The sequence below is a fragment of the Mauremys reevesii genome, linkage group 16 (genome assembly GCF_016161935.1).
Source record: "Mauremys reevesii isolate NIE-2019 linkage group 16, ASM1616193v1, whole genome shotgun sequence".
Classification (NCBI taxonomy): Eukaryota; Metazoa; Chordata; order Testudines; family Geoemydidae; genus Mauremys; species Mauremys reevesii.
Window position 1 is genome coordinate 19,441,994 of NC_052638.1, and position 19,130 is coordinate 19,461,123.

The 19,130-nt window shown below is 40.4% G+C and overlaps 1 long non-coding RNA gene across 8 annotated transcripts in view; it reads right to left on the reverse strand.

Annotated features, from left to right (window-relative positions):
- Nucleotides 1-19,130, reverse strand: part of LOC120384634 — a 122,454-nt gene that overhangs the window by 89,821 nt on the left and 13,503 nt on the right. Inside the window, exon 1 of one of the 8 annotated variants that reach the window (XR_005588995.1) lies at nt 1,914-2,029. The exons of the other annotated variants lie outside the window; for them this stretch is intronic. This is a non-coding gene — a long non-coding RNA (uncharacterized LOC120384634). Of the gene's footprint in view, nt 1-1,913; nt 2,030-19,130 lie in introns of those variants that run through there. 8 annotated transcript variants of the gene reach the window in all.

Sequence of the window (19,130 nt, forward strand, 5' to 3'; positions counted from 1 at the left end):
CAATATGTAAAAGAAAGCATAGAGTCAAATAAAGTAAACTGAAATGACTCAAACAGTACCATAGAATCTCTGTGGATAGAATTTCCATGCTTGAACAATAAGAGTATAGCAGTAGGAATATACTACCGACCACGCCGGACCAGGATCCCAATAGTAGTTGTGAAATGCTCATGGAGATTAACGAGACTACAAAGGCAGAAAATACAATAATAATGAGGGATTTCAGCTATTCTCATATTGACTTGGTATGTGTCACCTTAGGAAGGGATGCAAAGATAAAATTTTGAGACATCATAAATAATTGCTTCTTGGAGCAGCTTGCTCTGGAACCCAGAAGGGGAGAGGCAATTCTTGATTTAGTCCTAAGTGGAGCACAGGAGATGGTCCAGGAGGTTAATATAGCTGAACCGCTCAGTAATGGTGACCATAATGTAATTAAATTTAACATCCTTGTATGGGAAATAAATGCCAAAGAAACCCACCACAGTAGCATTTCACTTCAAAAAGGAAAACTATGCAAAAAGGAAGCTAGTTAAACAGAAATTGAAAGGAACCATTACTAGCGTGAAATGCCTGAAAATTCAGGAAAATTATTTAAAAACACCATAATAGAGGAGCAATCTAAATATATATTTAAAAAAATAGCAAGGAGACCCAAAAAAGAGCCACCATGGCTAACCAGCAGAGTAAAAGAGGCAGTCTGAGGCAAAAAGGCATCCATTAAGAATTGGAAGGCAAATACCAGTGAGAAAAATACAAGGAAGCATAAACTCTGGCAAGTCAAGTGAGAAAGTATAAGGCAGGCAGGCCAAGAAAGAATTTGCAAGAAGTCTGCCAAACAGTCCATGGGGCCACTAGACGATCAAGGTGCTACAGGAGTGCTTAAGGAAGACAAGCCCATTGCGGAGAAGCTAAATCAATTGTTTACATCAGTCTTCACTGCAGAGGATGTGGGGGAGATCCCCACATGTGATCCATTCTTTTTAGGTGACAAATCTGAGGAACTGTCCCAGACTGAGAGGAGATTTTGGAACAAAATTGATAAATTAAACTGTAATGAGTCACCAGGTATTCACCCAAGAGTTCTGAAGGAACTAAAATATGAAACTGCAGAACTACTAACTGTGATATGTAACCTATCACTTAAATACGCCTCTATACCAGCTGACTGGAGGGTGGCTGATGTACCACCAATTTTTACAAAAGGCTCCACAGGCAATCCTAGCAATTACAGACTGGTAAGCCTAACTTCAGTACCCAGAAAGTGATTGAGACTATAGTAATGGACAGAATTATCACACTCATCTCTCGTGGATGGGTGTGAACCTGCACTCTCTCTGACACTCTCTCTCTGGTCCCAGCGCCCCCCGTCGGCTGTTAACCTCAACAGATAGGTCTTCAGTGGCTCAGCCCTCTGGCTAAGTCACACAGTCAAAAGCATGAATGAACAAACTCCTTTTGAGGTAAAAGCTCCAACAGGGCCTGTCCCTGTGTCCTTGATAATGTCTGCAGCCCTGTCTCTGGGCTCAGTTCGCAGCCCCTTCTGGGCTAGCTTTAAGTCCATGTCTGCCCTGCGATAGAGCAGTGCTCCCAGGGCTTCGTCCCTGGAGACCTTGTCCTCAGCGGTTCTCACTGACCTGTTTAAATTCTAGCCCCTTTCTCAGGCTTTTAGTACTGAGTCTTACCCCCTTCTTGCGGCTTAGGCCATTTCCCCTGTGGTCACTGGAGGAACCAGAGCCTGCCCATTACTCCAGGTCCCGATTCAGGGACCCTACAAATAGCAGCCATGTGCTGCTTTCTTTCACTCTGTTGGTGCTGCTATTCCCTGGGCCACATCCCACATAGCCCCTTCCTCATCACCTTTACCTCAGGGATGAAGTTCTCCCTCATGGCATGACATCATCAGAACCCACCTTCTGGTTCTCCCTTGAGCTCCAGCAACCAGCAAGAAACCCTTTCTCCTTGCTCCTCTGGTCTCTGCCATAAACTGATCTGCTCAGGTCCTGCAGGTCCATTTAACTGAACCTGCTGCGCTCTGATTGGCTGCTTCCCTACAGCCTCTCTAGGCAAGCCTGGAGGACCCACCTTCACTGCTCCTTCTCTGGGGCAGGGTATGGTAGGACCGCAAGACCTCCAGCAGGGGGCCTCAAAGGGCCTGGAGTACACTCCGTCACATAGACACATAGATGAACATGATATGTTGGGGAAGAGTCAACATGGCTTTTGTAAAGAGAAATCATGACTCACTACTCTATTGGAGTTCTTTGAGGGAGTCAACAAGCATGAGGAGAAGGGTGATCCAGTCAATCTAATGTATTTGGACATTCAAAAAGACTTTGATGATCACCCACCAAATGCTCATAAGCGAACTAAGTGGTCATGGGATAAGAGGGAAGGTCCTCTCATAGATCAGTAACTGTATAAAAAGTAAGAAACAAAGGGTAGGATTATATGGCTAGTTCTCACAATGGAGAGAGAGAAATAGAAAGGTCCTTCAAGGATCTGAACTGGGATCAGTGCTGTTCAACATATTCATAAATGATCTGGAAAAGGGGGTGAACAGTGAGGTGGCAAAATTTGCAGAGGAAACAAAATTACTCAAGATAGTGAAGTCCAAAGTTGACTGCAAAGAGTTACAAGGGGATCTCAAACTGCATGACCGGGCAACAAAATGGCAGATGAAATTCAGTGTTGATGAATGCAAAGTAATACATTCTGGAAAAGATAATCCCAACTATACATACAAAATGATGGAGTCTAAATCAGCTGTTACCACTCAAGAAAAAAATTGTGGAGTCACTGAGGATAGTTCTCTGAAAACATCTGCTCAGTGTGCAGCAGCGGTCAAAAAAGCAAACAGAATGTTAGGATCCATTTGGAAAGGGACAGATAATAAAACAAAAAATATCATAATGCCACTACATAAATCCATGGTATGCCCACACTTGAATACTGCACGCAGTTCTGGGTTCTCCCATCTCAAAAAAGATACATTAAAATTGGAAAAAGGTACAGAGAAGGGAACAAAATAGATTAGGGGGATGGAAAAGCTTCCGTAAGAAGAGAGATTAAAAAGTCTGGGGCTGTTCAGCTTGGAAAAGAGATGACTAACAGGGGATATGATAGAGGTCTGTAAAATCATGCATGGTGGGAAGAAAGTGAATAAGTGTTATTTACTCTTTCACATAACACAAGAACCAGCGGTCATCTGATGAAATTAATAGGCAGCACGTTTAAAACAAAAAAAAGGAAGTACTTCTTCACAAAGCACACAGTCAACCTGAGGAAATCATTGCCAGGGATGTTGTAAAAGCCAAAAGCATAACTGGGTTCAAATAAGAATTAGATAAGTTCATGGAGGATAGAACCACCTATGACTATGTAGCCAAGTTGTTCAGGGACACAACCTAATGTTCTGAGTATCCCTAAACCTCCAATTGCCAGAAGCTGGGACTGGATGACAGGTAAAGGATCACTCAAAAATTGCCCTGTTCTGTTCATTTCCTCTGAAGTACTGGGCACTGTCGGAAGACAGGATACTGGGCTAGATGGATCATTGGTCTGACCCAGTATGGCCATTCTTTTGTAGAGCTACTCCAGAGCTGCTGCAATTTATGCACAAGCCCTTGCTCAAGGCTGTGCCTAAATGTACAATCTAGCCCAGAGGTGGGCAACTATGGCCCGCAGGCCACATCCAGCCCACGGGACTGTCCTGCCGAGCCCCCAAGCTCCTGGCCCAGGAGGCTTGCCCCCGGCCCCTCCCCTGTTGTCCCCCGTCCCCCGCAGCCTCAGCTCACGCCGCCGCCGGCGCAATGCTCTGGGCAGTAAGGCTGTGAGCTCCTGCGGCAGTGCAGCTGCAGAGCCCGGCCTGACCTGGTCTCTGTGCTGCGTGGTGGCACTGGCTGCGTGGCCCAGCTCCAGCCGGGCAGCGTGGCTGTAGCGCCACCAGCCACCGGTGCTCCAGGCAGCACTGTAAGGGGGAGTGGGGTAGGATAGAGGGCAGGGGAGTTCAGGGTGGTCAGGGGGCGGAGGTATAGATAGGGGTCAGGACGGTCGGGGGGGAACAGAGGGTTGAATAGGGGCAGGGGTCCTGGGGGGGGGCACTCAGGAAGGAGGGGGGGGTTGGATAGGGTGGCAGGGGGCAGTCAGGGACAGGGGTTCCAGAGGCAGTCACAGGACAGGGAGAAGGAGTGGTTGGACGGGGCAGGGGTCCTGGGGGGGGCATCGGGGAACAGGGGGTGTTGGATGGGGCAGGAGTCCCAGGAGGGGCAGATAGGATGTGGGGGCCAGGCCACGACCCCATCCCTTAACCGGCCCTCCATACAATTTATGAAACCTGATGCGGCCCTTAGGCCAAAAAGTTTGCCCACCCCTGATCTAGCCCAAAATACTGAATGTTTTCTTTATCATTTTAAAATAAGAGATTATCTACAGTATTCTGTGTTTCACCACAAATAAATTTCCAAATTTGAAAGATATAATGATGGAAAGTACCCAAGATGTTTCCTTATTTTAATGTTTAAAAAATTCATTTCTCACTCCCCTGGTGAGTTGTCACGCTATCCAATGATGCTTGAAAGCTGTCAATTCGTAAAACAAACTATTGAGTTATTCACAGAAGACAGCAAAACTGAAAAAAAATATATTATAGGCAAGAAACACAAGCTGACCAAGGTGTACTGTGGTCATTTACCAGGGACCTTCTTGGAATTAGTGATGATTATAATATATGGATGGCAATAAGGATTGGAAGAACAGCTTTTATTCACAAATTCCATTCCGGTTTCAGGTTAAGATTTAAATGATAGCCTTTTGCAATAAAGAAACCAGATATCCTACAAATGGCACCGACTTAACAAATGCAACACTTGCTAGCAGAGATCTGACCTCCCACCTGCTTACCTGATGGACAGTTTTGTGACACCAAAATAAAAGGCACAGTTTCCTTTCTCTACTTCTAAGCACAGTTTTAAACGCGTATAAAGGACTCAGTCATAGCCTGTGGCAGTTTAAGTATACTCTGCTTGTCAACCCTATTGGATAGGTGTTAGCAGTGATCAGAAGGTGAGATGCCAAAGGCACTATTTTACTATATACTGTGCCTAGCCAAGAGGAATTCAGGAACTGCTGTGCAAAATGGGCATTCTGTAAAAGCTATCATTTATATTTTTATGGAAAAGAAAAAGAGCCAGTCTAAAAGTAAAGGAGATTGCAGAGAGCAAATATAAATAAACTGGCTGTTCTTTGGCTCTTGCCCATAAGGGGTTAGGGAATTGAAAGGCAGACAGGAGGCCGGTAGGATCACTGTTTGCTCAGCCAGTCAAGTTGACTTATTACACGTGTTTATGGCAAGGGACCAAAAAGAAGGCAAAAGTTATTTCATTGATTTTTCTGGTGTATATAACCGACATTACTGTCAGACCCATCCCTTCAAAAAAATTAAATACAGTTTTTCTCAATTTGTCAATTTTTAAAAACATCACAACATTTTGATCTGATTTTCACAGCAGCCAGGTATTCTTCCATCACTATCACTTCTATGCAGTACCAGGATTAAAATAAATCAGAATATTTACTTTTTAATCTATTACATTCGAGAATTTAAGAAGCTTTTCAGCTCAAAAGAACTTCCAGTTTTCTGTTGCATTTTTCATCATCACTCTGTATGCAATTCCACATTGTGGTTTAGGAAAACATAATTCTGCTAAGAGATTTAAAATGTGTGTACTTTATAGTGGTATTCATCAGAATAGTTAAATGTTCCTTGGCTTTTTTTATAATGTACATACTCATGTTTAGAAACCTACTATACATTCCACCTGTGCCTCAATTATAAAAAAAAGTATTGATTTGATAGAAAATATAATCTATATGCTGCTGCCTTGAGGGAAGAGAATCAAGAAGGTATGTATTTAAATCAAAACTAGCCAGTGCAAGTCAGTGGCTAATATTATACACTTGAAGGCACTTCAGGGCAGAAAGAATAACCAGTCTGTCAATCATGTTAACAAGCTTAAACAAATAATATTGATTTTATGTGTAGATGCATACAGTATAACATGCACATGTTTAGAAATATTAATAAAAGCATGGTCTACAACAGTTTTCTCAGAAATGCCAGCAATAATCTACATAATTCTAAGAAAATAGTTTGGCAATTCCGTCCACAGCAGACCTAAAAGAGTTTCCCACTGATATGTAACTGTGTATCTAAAGTGATCAACATATCAAATTATACACCAGCTACAATCAGAAGTGCTATCTATCACATAGTCTCATTAGAGATAGGAAAACAAGTTTGGATAAAATAGAATCTAATTTTTGTAACTTCATTCAAAACCCAAACTAAAAGATTCAAGAGTCACTTTAATCCCCATGGGCCTAAGCATTTCCTGATGGTTTTAAGGTCAGAAGTGTACTTTTATTGTATTTTTCATTGTATTTCCAGCCTTGTCAAAACTACAAATACTGAAATCTCATACGAGTTTCATCTCCAAACTCCACTCCCCATGGTTTTCAAATCTATCCTAGTTAACAAATTGTTAGAGTATCCATGCGATACTCACTACCATACTAACTGAAGAGCCAACCTCAATAGATTTTGATAAACATGAAATAAACAGCTAAACTTTTGAATATTTTCCCATATAGAATACCCAAAGCTTTCAAGGATTGTTCATCACTAATTCTGATCCTATAATCCTTAGATATGTTTGGAAAGTTGGACATTTATATGTCCTATGCTTTGTTGTACTTACTGATTAATCAATTGGCTAATATTCTAAAATTGCTTGCTTAGTCTCATCATGTGAGGGTTGGACTTTGGGCCTCATTGGCTAAACCTAACTCACAAATGATGCTATCAAACTAATTAGTCTACTCATGCAAGTAATGCCACTCATGTGACTATGGTCTCCAGGATCAGGCTTTAAAACATGCTGTGGACCTAAGAATGAACAATGAGAAGATAAATTTAAATCACTGACACAGACCAAAGTTTCCTCTCATTTATATCCATGCTACTCCATTGATTTCAATGAGATTACATGGATGTAGCTGAGAGCAGAATTTGACCAAAGAAATAGAAATATACTTTATGCCTACTTAAGAAAAATGAACAGGTATAAATGAGATATATATGAGATTATAAATGAGATTACATTGCCATGTTATTGTAAAGCAAAACGTGTTCACCTGTAATGAAAGGAAACATCCAAATATGTACCCACAGTTATCTCTGTATGATTCTTTTCACTACCACAGCCTTTTATATATGGATTAACGTATTTTATATTTTATCACCTGCATTCGAATAGTTGAATGTTACCAAACTGTGAGGGATCATCTTTAGTATATAGGCACAAGGAAAAATGCACAGAGATTAAAGAGATGATAAATACAATGGAACAATAACAGGTGCTCACTCTGGGAACACAGCAAAAATGCAATTTCTCCCCATGAAAACAGTGTTCAGAAAATTGAGTTACTACGGGAAAAAATCCAAAATTATTTTCTGTAAAAACATAACCAATCTGTTATTAAAGACTTTATGCCTCTCTAGGCCCTGCTGTTACAGACCCAGAAAAGCTTTTACATGCAGTATTTTGGTTGAACATTCTTCTTTTTCAAATAATATCTTCAGTATTGCCTCCCCCAGATTATAAAATAGCTTATGTTGTTAGACAGGTATCTTCTCAGATCATATGGCCAACTGAATATAATTTATTCAGACACAGATATTTGATAATCACAGAAGTATTACTGAGTGAACTTCATAACAGTTCTGAATATCTACTGAAAATACTTAAATGTCCAGAGAATGAAACCACATCCATGACAATTTAATTCTAGATATGGACCAAACGGGGACAAGAAAAATGCAGGTACCTACAAACCTAGAGGATGTGTTAAAGTTAGTGAAATAGGACAAGCATTTTGCTCTTCACTTACACTACAAAATGGTATAGTTATCATATGAAAACCATTCCAAGAAATCAATCTAAAAAACAGCAGGTCCAGAAATGACACTGTTATATGAGAAAATCTGACCAGTTGATTATGACCCAGAAGTACCATGTGTTCTATAGTGCAGCTGCTTGGGGTACTTCAGGTTATATAAATATTTAAGGCCAATCCTTAGCTTGGAGATAATGGAGCTTTGCCAATTTACCCCAGCTGAAAACCTGGCCCTTAGAGTTTGATCTTGCACAGGGGCGGCTCCAGGCACCAGCACGCCAAGCGCGTGCTTGGGGCGGCAAGCCACGGGGGGCGCTCTGCTGGTCACCGTGAGGGCGGCAGGTAGGCTGCCTTTGGCGGCATGCCTGCAGAGGGTCCGCTGGTCCCGCGGCTTCAGCGGACCTCCCGCAGGCACGCCATGGGACCAGCGGACCCTCCGCAGGCAGCCGAAGGCAGCCTGCCTGCCGTGCTTGGGGCGGCAAAATACCTAGAGCCGCCCCTGATCTTGCACCACTGGAGTCAATGGGAGTTTTGCTATTGATTTCAGTGGGAGCAGGAGCAGGGCCTTGGAGAATCCTTAGCAGTAATGGCAGAGAGACAATACCATCGAGAGCTGGTACAAAAATGCAAAAAACATTTCACAAAACAATTTGCCATCTTGAAGTTGTTTCCCTTTTGAAGAGCTCAAAATGGAACAGTACAGTAACTCCTCACTTAAAGTCATCCCGGTTAACATTGTTTCGTTGTTACGTTGCTGATCAATTAGGGAATATGCTCGTTTAAAGTTGTGCAGTGCTCCCTTCTAACGTCATTTGGCAGCCATCTGCTTTGTCCACTGCTTGCAGGAAGAGCAGCCCATTACAGCTAGCTGGTGGGGGCTTGGAACCAGGGTGGACTGGCAGCTCCCCCATCAGCTCCCCACTCCCCTAAGTTTCCTGTGCTGCAGCCACCCAGCAGGCTATCAATTGCAGCTATCCCTCCCCCCACTGCCATGTGCTGCTCCTGCCCTCTGCCTTGGAGCTGCTCCCAGAGACTCCTGCTTGCTGTGCAGGGGAGGAAGCGGGGGGGGGGCTAATGTCAGGGTGTCCCCCTCCCCCTACACGCTGCTTACCCCTTCTTCTCCATATAGAGCATGGTGGGGACACAGACCAAGGGAGACAGAGCAGCTGCTGGTCTCAACTTTCTGATCCACTTAAAAAGACAGCTCACTTAAGAGTGGGTCAGCTTACTTAAAGGGGCAGTGTATCTCTCTCTCTCTCTCCCACACACACAAGGTGTGTGTTTGTCTCTGTCTGCTACGCTGTCTCCCTTCCCTCGTGTTCGTGCTGCCTTGTAAAGTGTGAGGCTACCTTAACGTGTTAACCCTTGAGGGCTCAGCCAAGTGCTAGTTCATCATTTAGCAGTAAGGCATTCCCTGGGAAATATCCCTCCCTCTTCCATCTTCTAACTACACCACCTCAACCAAGCTTCACAATCATCATAGCTGTGAACAGTATTAAATTGTTTGTTTAAAACGTATGCTGTGTGTATATCTATATAATATATACTTTTTTGTCTGGTGAAAAAAATTTCCCTGGAACCTAACCCCCCCTATTTACATTAATTCTTATGGGGAAATTGGATTCGCTTAACATTGTTTTGCTTAAAGTCGCATTTTTCAGGAACATAACTACAATGTTAAGTGAGGAGTTACTGTATCATTTTTTTGAATTTTTTTTTTGCAAATATCTTTTTAAGGTTTTTCCCTCACCCATTTTTTTCCTTTTGGGTGCAAACAAATGAATGGTGTCTAGGGCTCCCTCCCCCTCTTTTTATTTTTTTTTTCTATTTCAACTCTGACTTTTCATAACTTCTCTAACATTTGCAAAATTACAGAGTGGCAGGGTTACAGAGTTTTTTGTTTTTTTTTCCTTCTTCCACTCTAACTTTTCCAAAGCAGGAGACATTTTGAAAAGTTACAGACTGAAAAAAGGAAAACTGAAAAAGAATAAAAACAAACCCCTAGATGTCATTCACTCTGTTGCATTCAGAGGCAGACAAGGGAGGGGGGGGAGGAGGAAAAAAAGAACAACAATTCTAGATATTAAAAAAATTGTTCTTGAAAATTAAAATGAAACAAATGTTCAAAATTGAAGAGTTCTGTCAAAACCAACATTTTCTCTAAAACATTTCATTTGACGAAACCGCATTTTTGTCAGAGTTTTTTTTACCAGCTCTAGTACTGTGTTTGGCTTTCAGATAACAGCATCTAACAGTAAGTTTCCCCTATCTTAATTCTAATACTCGGTTTCTGATGTAATTAGCTTCCATCTAACCAACTTGAAAAAAGTGCAACCCTCTCATATGATGTCCATGTATATTTGTTCCCTACTGTTTCAATACGAAGAGGTCAAAAAAGTACAATGATATAAAGCAAGCTCCCACCCTAAGCTCTGTGATTACTTTTTTTTTAAACAAGAGTTAGAAACTATTTCTTTACACTTTAGATACAGGGCACTAATACCAAGATTACATTAGTACACACTGCTAGAGCGTTGTTTTGAGAAAGGGTTTCTTTAAATAAGCTAAAAAGAATCTCAACACTCAGAAACCGGAGACGTACACTCAAGGGAAAAGCACTATAAAATATGCAATTCAGTATTTATTGTACAATTTGGTTTTATGTTAGCGACTGTAAATTGCCCAATGCAATTTGCTAGAAGCAACAGGAACAATAAATGTACATTTAAAACACATGAAATCATATTTTAACTCTGTGTCTGACTCTTTTGAGTCAGAATACCTGAGGATTTGTAATCGGTTATATTTCTCACATAGAAAGTAGTCCTTAATTTCCTTCCTCAAACCGGTTTTCTTCCGTTAGATATGCTACCCATATGCATGAAATGCAATCTGCTTTGCAATATTGAAAAAAAGAAACATCTAAGAATCATGAGAACAATATTTTATTTTATAATAGAAAGGCTATTAAAAAATTAATCGTGATTAATTGCACTGTTAAACAATAGAATACCAATTGAAATTTATTAAATATTTTTGGATGTTTTTCTACATTTTCAAATATATTGATTTCTACTACAACACAGAATACAAAGTGTGCAGTGCTCATATTATATTATTATTTTTTATTACAAATATTTGCACTGTAAAAATGATAAACAAAAGAAATAGTATTTTTCAATTCACCTCATACAAGTACTGTAGTGCAATCTCCTTATTGTGAATGTGCAACTTACAAATGTAGATCTTTTTTGTTACATAACTGCACTCAAAAACAAAATGTAAAACTTGAGAGCCTACAAGTCTACACAGTCCTAATTCTCCTTCAGCCAATTGCTAAGACAAAGAAGTTTGTTTACATTTATGGGAGATACTGCTGCCTGCTTCTTATTTACAAAGTCACCTGAAAGTGAGAACAGGCATTCGCATGGCACTTTTGTTGCCAGCATTGCAAGGTATTTATGTGCCCGATATGCTAAGCATTCATATGCCCCCTTCATGCTTTGGCCACTATTCCAGAGGACATGCTTCCAGGCTGCTGTTGCTCATTAAAAAAAATAGTGCGTTAATTAAATTTGTGAATAAACTCCTTGGGGGAGAATAGTATGTCTCCTGCTCTGTTTTACCCGCATTCTGCCACATATTTCATGTTATAGCAGTCTCGGATGATGACCCAGCACATGTTGTTCATTTTAAGAACACTTTCACAGCAGATCTGACAAAACACAAGGAAGATACCAATGTCAGATTTCCAAAAATAGCTACAGCACTCAACGCAAGGTTTAAGAATCTGTAGTGCCTTCCAAAATCTGATCGGGACAGGATGTGGAGTATGCTTTCAGCAGTCTTAAAAGAGCAACGGTACGATGAGGAAACTACAGAACCCGAACCACCAAAAAAAAGAAAATCCTTCTGCTGGTGGCATCTGACTCAGATGATGAAAATGAGCATACGTCGGTCTGCTCTCCTTGGGATAGTTATCGAGCAAAACTCATCATTAGCATGAACGCATGTCCTCCTGAATGGTGGTTGAAGCATGAAGGGACAATCTTTAGCTCATCAGGCACATAAATATCTTGTGACGCTGGCTACAACAGTGCCATGCAAACTCCTATTTTCACTTTCTTGTAAACGAGAAGCAGGCAACATTATCTCCTGCAAATTGTAACCAAACTTGTTTGTCTGCGCAATTGGCTGAAGTAGGACTGAGTGGACTTGTAGGCTCTAAAGTTTTACATTGATTTATTTTTTAATGTAGTTTTTTTTGTACATAATTCTACATTTGTAAGTTCAACTTTCATGATAAAGAGACTGCACTACAGTACTTGTATTAGATGAATTCAAAAATACAATTTATTTGTTTTTTACTGTGAAAATATTTGTAATATAAAATAAATATAAACTGAGCACGGTACACTGTATTCTGTGTTGTAATTGAAATCAATATATTTGAAAATGTAGAAAACATCCACAAATATTTAAATAAATGGTATTCTATTATTGTTTAAGAGCACAATTAATCACAATTAATTTTTTTAATCACTTGACAGCCCTAGTGGGAACACAGGTTCAAGTCCCAGTAAGATTAATTCAGTCATTCATCCTTCTCAGAGAGATAAATTGAAGTTCCATGCAAATTACTGCATGGAGTGAGACAGAGCTTTCAGGTAAGATCTAATGAACAAAGGATTCATATCATTCTAGAGAGACCGGTTGGGTGAGGTAATATCTGTTATTGGTGAGAGAGACAAGGCTACTACAACACCTCATATCATGCTGTCAGTTTCTAAGCAGAACTCCCCACTAAAATCAGTGGAGAGTTCTTCTTAGACACTCATGGCTCAATATGGCACACAGACATATAAGAGCCCAGGGCACTTTTCATAACAGAAGGGGTTTGCCCTTGTGTGCTTTGACAAAATTTCTCACTCCTCCCACTGCTGGGCTCTATGTGCTGCCTGTGTGCCTGTTGTCCTGCATTTGAATGGTGGATGAAATAATCCCTATACATACACTTATGCAGCACTTTGGTTTCTTTAAGGATGACAGGTGCTATATATTTCTAAAGGAATATGTTTCATGGACACTAAATCCGTGATACAGAACACGAAATCCCACAAAACAGCAGAGACCAACTCAATTACCTCAGAAGGGACTAGATCTGTTTAAGGAATTTTAATTTGTTTGCACAAATATATTAATTTAGCAGGTTTCTATTGCATGTTATTGGGTGTTTAAAGTTCTTATTAAAGCCACTTGATCTTTTACAGTAATTAACACCGGATGTTATAATAGCATCCAAAAGAGATTGCTTCTTTTTTTTTTTTTTGAAAGCCATAAAATGTCTTTTGAAAATAAGTGGCAAACAATTGTAACAAACATCAGAGGGTTTTTTTTGTTTTGTTTTGTTTTTTTGTTGAGACAATGTTTAGTGTCTTTGAATATTGTGGCTGCAACTGTTTATAGCAGTCACTAAATCTCAGTTTAACTGCTATTATTGATCCTTAGAATCTAAAACAGGAGTCCAACTGAGTTTTTACCAGCTCCTGAAGTGTTCTTTATATACAACATTAAGGACATTGATATATTTGTTTTCTTATTTGGAGAAGTACATATAACTCTATCATTCTATACATCACCTTCATTGATTGGTTTATTTCTAAAGATAGGTGGCAATTTACCTGCAGGACACTAGTTCCTTATTCATTAAGAGTGATCTGTAAACCCTATGGTGTTCATTAAAAAGATTCTTCTGTACACAGCAGCAAAAAATATTTCCTTGAACAATGTTTCCAGCCACTGTAAGGTCAAAGAAATATATAACAATTATTGTGAATGTAATCTCTATTGTACCTTTTATTTTGAGTGCATCCTGAAGGCAAAAGGGCTTGATTCATGCATCTTGTTTAGATCCTCTCTGACCTGCTTGCCTACTTTTTAATAATATTTATTTTGCACGGGTTCATAAATGTTGAGATTTAGTAGAGAAAATACTTGGTGAGGTAATGAGCCAAAATATGACAAAGCATCAATCAAAGAAGCTGCTGACTTCTGACCCTTCCTGGGTTTGGTTTTATGACTTTCATATCTTTGAAGTTATGAAAAGAAGACAAGATATGACAGGTGCTGTGCTTGGAGAAACCACTTAGTCAATTTAATTCCAGCCACTTGTGAGTAACTCCACAGAACTACTTCAGCACATTTGAAAGTATGCAGTTCCCTATCTTTCACATTGCCTAGACAATGCAATAGCTACAGTCTGCATTTGCTGGCCTTTGATTGGTCCCATTAGTTAAGTAAAGAATTTATATAAAAGTGCAACAGTATTACATTTTCTTGGTGCTCTATGTCAAATAAAGAAAAACATCTATCAGAGAAACTGCTCTGAAGATGGGAAAACCTATATATATATAACACAAAGGAGGATTGTGTGAAATATTAAAATAGCATGATGGTATGGTACTCTTGTGTGACAGAAATATAATTGTAATACACTATTATCAGAGAATGAGCGATAAAATGGAGGAGGGAAAAGAGAGAAATGTCGACTAGAAAATGTAATGGGCCAGATCATCAGCTGGTGTAGCTTGGCACAGCTCCTAGAACTACTAACTATGGGCTAGCTTCCACAAGAACAAGGAATGCAGAGGGGGTAGAGGCCACGATTTCAGCTTGAGCTCGTAGATAGGCGTGGAGGAGAACTACGAGCTCTTCTCATGGAGTTCCACGCACAAAGTCTGATTAGTTGGGGCTTCGTGCAGAGAAAGGTGAATTTCACAAGCTGTGAAGTAACAGTATTATTTCTGATTTTGTAGAGCACCAATTCTCAGATTTGTCTGGAACCATGGTTGTCTGCAGAGCACTTGCTGTTGGTCCACAGAAATAAGATCACTGCAGTTTTTTACACTCAGTGCATCATGGAAATAAACAAGAACACACCAAATTAAAAGCTTGGGACCAGATCATGCACCATCAGTCAATAAACAAGGGGGACTATTTATACCCAGAAAGGGGGCCCCAATAATAATGCTTTCTGTATAGCCCCCCTGCTGACACACACCAGCCATCTCTGTTGACCAGCCACATAGAGAGAGTTTAAACTGCACCTCCTACAGCAGGGGAATAGTACCAGGCACACAAGCGCTGCACAACAAGGCATTACATTTCCGTAAGGCCTGGTCTACACTGGGGGAGGGAGGGGTGTTGATCTAAGTTACTCAACTTCAGCTACGTTATTTATGTAGCTGAAGTCGGTGTACTTAGATCTACTTACTGTGGTGTCTTCACTGCGGTAAGTCGATGGCTGACGCTCTCCTGTCAACTCCGCCTGCGCCTCTTGCCCTGGTAGAGTACCAGAGTCGCCGGGAGAGCACTCAGCGGTCGATTTATCGTGCCTAGACTAGACGTGATAAATCAACCCCTGCTGGATCGATTGCTGCCTGTCGATCCAGCAGGTAATGTAGACAAACCCTTAGTTAGATAATGTACACTGTAGAGTTCCCTGTGGTTCCCTCTCCCCACTACACTTTCCTCCTTCCCCCCACACAGCAGGGCTGTGCCTACAAAGCCTAATTAAAGCCTAATCACTAGGCAAGTCTACATCATTATTTCATATTTTCCATACAATACACAGATTAATACAATTAAAGAGAAGTATACATGCAACCACTGATGGAGGGTGCTTGAGAACACACTATATGTTTGCTTAGTACCATACACTGTACAGTTAACAGTTTTCCGTATTTAGTCTGCTCACATTTGCTACAACAAAGAAAAGACAACATTAGAAAAGAAATCACCCTTCAAACCCGGAATCCTGACGTTAACAGTAGAAGGGAGTGTGTATGCGCACATGCACACCAATGTTTTTCCTGCCTGAGGCTGCCACTTTGATAATCTCTTGCATTTCCAAGGTCATATATTGCAGGAGCAGAAAATACTATGAAAAGTAATATACAATAAACTGTATCTGAGAGATGTACAGAGAGAGCAGTACCTGGCAAGTTTTAGCCATAATTAAAACCTTTACAGTACTTACTTTTGAAGACTGGATTCTGAGAAATACAAATACGTAGCATTTTAGAGAGTTTACCCTGCAGCCCACCAGTGTAAGTTCACAGGTGAGCCCTCGCTCTCTATTCAACTATCAGTGAATGCACCTTCATCACAGAAGTAGAAAGCCTGGATACATTAGAGAAGGGTAGTGGATATTCTCTTTCTTAGCTCCTCCAAGATCTTGGAATTACACAAGCCTTGGAGGATGCCAATTACCCAGTGCCTAACCATAATCAAAGCCTTAGGAAAGTAACCACTCCACAAGAACAAGTTATATACAAAGATGGCCCCACCCTGAATAGGGGCTAAGCCTAAGAAGTGAATGTACTTTTTATGTGCCCTGTAATATTCAGTCCTGTGAAGGTAGATGGGAATTTTTCAAATAATGAGGCAACCTGAGCAAAACACTAATATGCCCAAACCATTGGGAATTTCTGTCTTGTGCTATTGCCTGAAAGTCAGCTTACTATCCAGGGGAGCTTTCCACACACTCCCTAACTGTTTGCAAACTCCCACCTCTGCTCTTTTCCTTCTTTCTCTAATCTAGTTCCATTAGGAACAGCCATTGTTTACCTTGAGTAGACACCACATCAGCCAGAGAAATGGGGTTTAGATTGTTGAGTCCACCTTAACCAGCCTACACTGTATTAAAAGTTGAAGAAGGCCATGCATAGTAAGAACTATCGATCAGTGATTACAAATCCAAATTTCATTTAAAATGTCACCATGATTTCTGATGTCATAACACCAGCTTTTACACCTCTGAGAAACTATCAGACAGACAAATTCTCAGCTGGTATAACTCAGCATAACTCCATTGAAATCAATAATATATAAAATACTCAGACTGCTATTATTTATTTGTATTGTGATAGCATCTAGGTGATCCAGTAATGGGCCAGGATACCACTGTTCTAGCCACTGTACAAACACAACATAAAGACATCCTTGCCCCAAAAAGCATATACTAAGCATGCATAGTGTAACAATAGGGTGGGAGGATTTACCTCCAGGGCCATGCATCAGAGGAATCCTGTATGTGCAGTCTCTACTTGTATGCACCGAAAGGCACCATTCCTTCCTCTGGCTCTAAACTCCTTGGAGGACCTCTCCAGGTTGCGGATCCAAGAATGAGGAGAACGAGTCTGGGAGCAGGGCCAGGAAGATCTAAGTATCTTCTTCCCCAGCACATCATCAGTAACTCCAGCCAAAAGTTAATTCATCCTGTGGGTGAATTAACTTTAACATGGGAACCCCAATATACTGGTGCACCGGGTCTCCCTGTACATACTTCCAGCAGATCTCCAGGATCATTGGGATCTGGGAGTCAAACCTTCTGCTTGTTTCCTGAAGGAGAGAACGACGCTCCTGACAAAATAATATGGGGAAAACACCTGAAGGGGAGAAGCCTCCTTCCCGAGTTCCACTGGGGAGGATGATCCCTCTATACATTAATACAACAACAGCGCTTGTATAGTGTTTTCAATCTGAGGATTTAAAAGTTCTTCACATATATTCATTAGTGATAGAGTACACACATTACATTTTTAACAAGATAAATATTTCCATACATAGAATAAATTCCAGATATCAATTATCCCTGAGTAATCCCTATAATTCCACCTATGGGGGCCTGCTTTGTTTGTTTTTAGTTTCTTACTAGTTCTGATTTTGCTTCTACATAAGGACATTACACACACAAATGCAAACTTTGCACACCAATAATTGAAAGGCTTCCTGTGTCAGGGATTACAGATTTTTTAAAGAGTTGCTAACCCTGAATGACCATTGCTTTTAGGGCCCTACACTGCATGCACATGTGTAACCACACGATTAAATGATTGGAGAGAGATCAAATGTTGATTCCCTATTGAGTGGCTATCATACTGGGTTGTTCACACACATGGTGGGAAAAGCTTTGAAGGTCAATATATTTGTCTGCTGCTTCAAGTGTTCATCTCCATTGTTTTGATAGTTCCATGAATCCACTCTTAATATTTGTCTTCAACTGCTAATCAGTTTCTGTGCTGCTGTCTCCGTGTAATTATTTGCAAATTCTTACAAGATTTAGAATTTCTCTGTTTACATTAAAGGAATAATGCTGAAAAGTTCCAAAACTTCCAACACAATAGCCTGTGGCCATTTTGGCTAATGTCTGAATGCTAGAAACTTTTAGATAAAATGCTGAGAGTTATGAGTTTCTTAATTATATAATGAAATTTTCCATACTATCCCTCAATTTGTTAATCAAAATAAATATACAAGGCATTTTTATTTGAATAAACTGCACTTCAAAACTGCTGGCAATGTTAAGATACATTTTCTAAGACCAACTACCACTAATAGCCATTGGTTGCCAAGTTGATGTTAATTAAGGACCTGATCCAGTTCCATTAAAGTCAATGGAAAGACTCCTGTTGATTTTTTTAACTGTTATATAGAACTCAATAGCAGGGTCTTAATTTTCTACTGTATTTTATAGAATGGGTCCCCAAAAAAATGAACACAACAAAAAAAACTACAGAAAAGAGGTTTTCCTCAAACTCTGTGGGAAATTTTTTCAAAAGTACCAAAATGACTTAGGAGCCTAAGTCCCATCCCTGAATCTCCTTTTTAAATTATAGTTAGGCACTTTGGAAAATGTTATCCTACAGGAAAGGGCTGAAAGGAGGCAGGGCCTCTAGACTAGCCAATGGAAGTAGCTAGAGATAGCATGTTCAGTACCGTCAATTAAGGGTGCTGCAGCAGCCATTATCTCTAATGCTCTGGGATGTATGTGGCCTACCTGCCCACAATGCAGGGCCATGCCTTAAGGACACACCTGAACCCTTAGTTTACGCCAGGAATATGGCTAATGATACCCCTTTGAAATTTGTATACACACTAGGCTGCAAGTTACTTACAGTAAAACCATACTCCCCGCTCCATGGCAGGCATGCCGTGATGCACAATACAATCATAAATGCAGAAGGTGCTGTTAGACAGACAGAGCAGCAGTTTATTAATACGAGCACTCAGGAAAAAACAACAAGTTTGACAGCTATGGGATTTGTCCTCAGGAAGCTGAAAACTGTATCTCATGCTGCTTTTGGTATATAACTGGATATCAATAGCGGACC